We start from the raw sequence: 6,000 nt of genomic DNA, 5'->3' as shown, positions 1-6,000 counted from the left end.
ACCATGTCACGCCCTCTAAGGAACGAAGAAGGGATAGAGGTAACGGGGTGGGACAGTCTTCACTCTTTAGCTGGCTTACACAAAGGTGGTCTTAGAAGGCGATAATAAATGCATTTTTTTTATCACAGCAGGTTAATGGGATTTCTTCAGACTATTAAACCCAAATAATGGTCAGTGATAGAGTATCGATGTCGTATTCCTTTCCAATGTTAACATTTTAAATCCCCCCCCCGTTACCCATGGCTTAATATGAATAAAAAAAAAAAACTTTATTTAATAATGGTAAGGATCCTGTCTCCTTTAACTTCCCCAAAGTAAGTGGACTTAAAGATAATGCATCTCTTACCGACTTAACATCTCTACCAACTCGCATCTTTATGACCTTTGTTACGGCGTCGCTTGTAACCCCCGTAATAAGACATTTTGTAACTCATTAGGTACCTAGAAGAAACGTGGCGAACACAGAAAGGGGGTTGGTGTTTACTGGTTTGTTTATTTTTAATCAAAGAAACTCGTAAGCAAGTACGGGGTATTGTAATATGTCTTCTTACAAAGGTTACGTTGTCGGACGCCATTAGGTCACAGGTGACGACTGTTCAGTTGAGAGAATTTAGAAACTCGTGAGCGGTTAATCATGTCGTTGTCACGATGGAGATCAAAACTTCCTTGTTTTAGATCCTCCCTAAACGGGGACGAAGTCGTGTGTGTGGTCGTGAGTTGCTTTTTTTTGTCGTGGTGCAACCAGCTCCTGGTCTTAAGGAGTTACAAGAACTGTTCATTTGCCCAGTAGTCTACTGCGAATAATTTAGAGACCTTAAATTATTTTAATAGTAAGCAATAGTTAAAAAATCTACAAATAAGAGCTAGTCGGGAACATTTGCCTGATAAACGACTGTCGATAACACAGAACATGGAAAAACCTATTACAGCAAATAATCCACGATATTTCCTATATAAACATTTCAATCTCATGAAGATATTTCAATTAGTTCTCTGTTTTAATTTTTATTTTACACATAGCTAAAAAAACAAATAAATATATTAATAATATCACTTTTCTCTTCTTTAATATATCACAATTATGAAGCTATTTTTAAAAATTATATTTTTAAAGACACCTTTTAAAAGTAATTTTATATTATATTAATATAAACATATAAATGAGTATCAGTTGAATATGAATTAGGATTGATTCATTAAATCCAAAATACCCTTGGAGGGTAATGGATGGCAATGCTGTAGCCAATGAAGTTCTAACTGAGGCTCGGCTATTGCTGTTACTCTCCTGCCATGATCAGAGCTTTAATAGCTCAATAACACCTTATCCCTACACTGTCCTCTACAGATAACGGGGAATATGAAAAACATTCTTGCTTCGCCCCTTTAAGTCAGTCCTTATATAAGGACTATAAGGATCAGTTGAATATCCTTATTCCTGTATCTTCTGTTAGGAGGGTTTATTTTGCATACATATTTGTATTATTGACATAAGTTAAGAAAGTATATCTTTGGTTTTTTTGAGAAATAGAAGAATATTAACCGGCCTTGGTTGATCGATTGGTTAGTGTATCCATTCTTAAATCAACAGGCTGTGGATTTACATCGCGCCATGGGCGCAGATGTTTGTGGGAGATGAATTTCAACGGCTGGTACGTGATCACCACCCTGTTTATTGGGGAGACCTGTGTGTATATATATATATATATATATATATATATATATATAATTAATAAAAAAAATAAATTATGGATTAATATACTTTTATGAGCGGGAGTCACATAAATAAAAAAATAAATGTGGTTCGTATTTTTAGCTATTCCTGTCGTCCCCTTCCTGCTTTAAAACAGTGTGGGAATTGGAATGACCAATGTGCTGATGCTTAAGGAAGGAAATTGTGATTTTTGCTTCGTTTGCGGATATATACCAGACTTAGAGGAACTTACTCACGTTTATGTCTCTCCTCGCCTAAGTTTCTATTGATAGAGAGGTTTTTGTGCTTTGAATAAAATATAATATTCGTTAATATTCCTATAAATGATTTCGTCAACACTTCTTTTATTTTTTTCCTCTCATTAATATCCATTCTGTGACAAGCTCGTCTTTCATCCGTTCCCCCCCCCCCCTGCCTTAAACTTATGTTATTCCTCCCATTTGTTCATTAAATTTCCAGCCTTTTTTTTAAACATACGTTGAAGGCTAATTAATGCTCTTAGTAATTGTTTCCTGTTTCCTAATTATTAGAATTAAATCTATTGGGAGTAAGCAAAACTTTAACGTTGAACTTCGGAATATTATCATATTTTGATGATCACAATTTGTAATCTTAAAAAGTAGTTAATCTGCTATGCTGAATAAGAATTGAATTATATAATTACATGCTAAAGCATATAATCATGCTACATCGAAAATTTTATTTTTTTTTATATTTAAATTTAAAAGAATCTAGTATATATACGGAAGTCAATGCACACATTTACTTTCTTATTTAAAAGCATATTTATAATTAGTAATAAGGTGTTCCTAAAATTTTTAAAATTTTTAGCAACTTAAATATTTTTCTAGTTATTTATTTATTTTTGATTATTATTATAAAAGTTGCAAAAGTTTTCTAAAGAACATTTTTAAATAATTATGAATTTAAAAAAAAATAAACAATCAAATGAACTCCAGAAATCAATAACTGTTTCAATTCGATAATATATACAAAAATAAAGAAGTTTTTAAATTAGTTTTGGTTAGTTTTTAAGCTCTTCAAAAATTTTAGGAAATAAAAGTTGCTACTAATAAAATATTAGTTTTCTTAGCATTTTTATTAAAAGCAGGTTGTTGCTGGAATTTTAGAGCTATATACAAAATATCCTATCTTTACTTTGATCTGTAAATACCGTATATGTCGGCGATTAAAACGACTCTCAAACACTACAGAAAACCCTTCGAAATTATACGGCGAGTATAAAAATGGAAGATTAATTTATTGTATGAACATTTAGGTAGTTACAATACATCGTTATATAAGAAAATAGGCAGTGTTTATAAACAAATCAGATTAATTTTTTGTTACATAAATTTATTTAAAATATTACAATAGATGTAAGTCTTAAAAAAAAAATAATAATTATTAACCTTAATTTTCTTCATCGTCTGTTGAAAATAGTTATCCAGATTCATTGTTTAAATGATCGTCATATGAATCCCAGTTCGAATCCAGTGAACTCATTTCCTTTTGGTCATCAGTGTCCCACAACAGATCATCTTCCGCACCATCCATAAGATTAGAGATACCACACTTTTTAAATGATTTTATTAGTGTCTACTTTTACTTTATTCCATGCTTTGATCATAAAATTGCACAACATATCAAGTGATGCAGCGCGCATAGATCCACCATTTGTAAATGATTTTTCACCAGTCAACATCCAATTATTCCACTCTTCTCGCATGTGATCTTTAAATGGTTTGTTCAAGCAGACGTCTAGTGGCTGCAATATAGAAATCAAACCACCTGGTATAACAGCAATTTTTCTGTTAGTTTTTTCATGACCTGTACTTCGAGCTAACACACTCTTACTACCTTTAGATTCTACTGTTTTTTTGCTTATCATATCAAAGCTCACAGGAGTTTCATCCATATTTCCAATAAATAGAAATTTATGTTCTTGTCTCAACTGAATAATAAATTTATGGAAACTGGTACGTTTGTGGTCAAGATCTGCTGGTAGTTTTTGAGCACTTTTCGGTTTTTTTTTTTGTCGTATTATCAGATTTTGTCTGTTCATAAAACGATTACACCATCCTGAAGTAGCTTGAAATTCTATATACTTCCATCCGGATTCAATCTTGACCATTTTAGTGCATACGCTCTAATCCTATTTCTTGTAACAAGATGACCATTCTGCTTTTGTTCGAATATCCATTCTGCAACGTGGTTTTCCAGTTGCGGCCATCGGGTGATCCCTGTTCTCATCGCACATTTTTTCTTTGGCAATTTTTTTTTTAAATATCTTTTTTTCTTCTTCCATTCTCTTACCCTCTTCTCGGTTATGTCAAACTTTCTTGCAGCAGTACAGTTATTAGTTTGTTTTGCCATTTCAATTACTCTTATTTTAAATCCAGCTTCATACTTTCTTCGTTTTGTTGCTGATTCCATGATTTTAAATGATAACAATTTTAATAATCCTAAAATTAAAAAAAAAATGCAAAATTAATAATTAATTAAAATTGGGGCTAATCACTTTTAAATAGGGTAATTCGCTTAAATACTATGCAAAAAAAAAACAAAAAAAAAACGGATATAACAACAATACCTAACGTTGCATTAATACAAGAAAGAAGAAATTGGGGGGGGGTCGTCTTGTAAAACCGACATAAGCTTAAAACCTAAAAATAGCCTAAAATTTAGGCCTCGTCTTATACGCCAGTCGTCCTAAACGCCGATGTATACGGTAGATCTTTTAAATAATATTTATCAACCATTTTAATATTTTGATAAAGGTAATTAAATAACCAATTTTTTTTTAGGTTTTTAAGACTCGGTTGTATTTTCCGTTTATTCCACAGCCAGTAAAACGTGTAGTTTTACTAATTTTTAAGAATTTGTTAACATAAGTTTTTAAAAGTCCATATCTTAATTCCCAAAAAATTTCTTTGCTAAATTTTTATTTATAAATTTAATAGAAATTTTAGAAAAGGAAATGGAATAGACAACATCGTTAATCCATTTCCTTTTACGATATTTGAATGGACTTTTATATCTTCTTCAAACTATTTGATTGTGATCTTTTAAAATATCGTTTTTTCTTTGATGTTAAACCTAACGTTATTGCTATCAATAGGATCTTTCTGCACGATATTTATAATCAGCAATGATTTCATCTCCTCCTCAGTTACTCTTATATTGAATACTTCCTTATTGGCTTTGTGTGTGTGTGGTGCCCGATTTGTATCAGGTAGTGGTAGGGACCATGATGAGAGACTAGCTATTTCCGGTGCCACGAATAGTTTAAACTGTATCTGTTAGAATGTCATACGATACATTCGCCCTTTACTCTTCGTTCTAAGCATTGCGTATTTGGTTTTAGGCTATTTTAATTGAGTTAATGATATTTTTAGTATTTATTTAAATTGTATCAGAGAAGTATGCTTATAGATTATCAGTTTGTTGTCTTTTGTTTTATGTTTAATTGTTATATATTATTATAATAGATAACTCAAACAAAAAAAAATGATTCTTTATTTTGCGCTCACACACCTATAAATTTTAATTATACTGTATAATGAAATAACTGAAAATAGGAAGGCTTTGTTTTAAAGGTAACAAATGGCAATGCTGTAGCCAATGAAGTTTTAACTGAGGCTCGGCTATTGCCGTTACCCAGTCATGACTATAGCTTTTTAGCTCAATAACACTCCATCCACACAGATTTACTTCATTCAGATGACGGGATAAAGAGTCAAGGACTCAGTCCATCGCCCAGTTCTTATAAGAACTATAAGCTTTGTTTTAATGCGTTATATTATATTATATTATATTATATTATATTATATTATATTATATTATATTATATATAAATGCGTAATAAATCTATCTACTGCCACTACTTCCTAGCTGGTGGCCAGTGTTCAATGTCTGTAGATCTGTGTTTACGGGCCGGTTTAGGTGTTTTTTGAGGGAATAAAAAACTCGAATTTCCGGGGAATGAGAACCGTCCATCTCCGTATGAGACTGACTAACTCACCTTTAGCCGAAAACACCTGATAAAGATCCCCCACGTCATAGACAAGAATCGAACTCAAGTCTTTCCGAACAAAGGCTTTCATCTATATTTTATACCCACGGAGGCATTGACCAGTAGGTGGATTCATGCAAATGATAAAGGCAATACACTCGTTGCATAACCTACAGATATATTTTTTTGGGGAAAAAAATGTTGTTTCCTTATGACTTTTTCTTCTTTCTAAAAATTAAAAATTTATTGAAATAAAGTCAGGAGAGTATATTGA

The sequence above is a fragment of the Typopeltis vanoorti genome, chromosome 9 (genome assembly GCF_054136105.1).
Source record: "Typopeltis vanoorti isolate ZY-2024b chromosome 9, IOZ_Tvanoo_1.0, whole genome shotgun sequence".
In the NCBI taxonomy this organism is placed as follows: Eukaryota; Metazoa; Arthropoda; class Arachnida; order Uropygi; family Thelyphonidae; genus Typopeltis; species Typopeltis vanoorti.
This window is presented reverse-complemented; position numbering follows the sequence as displayed.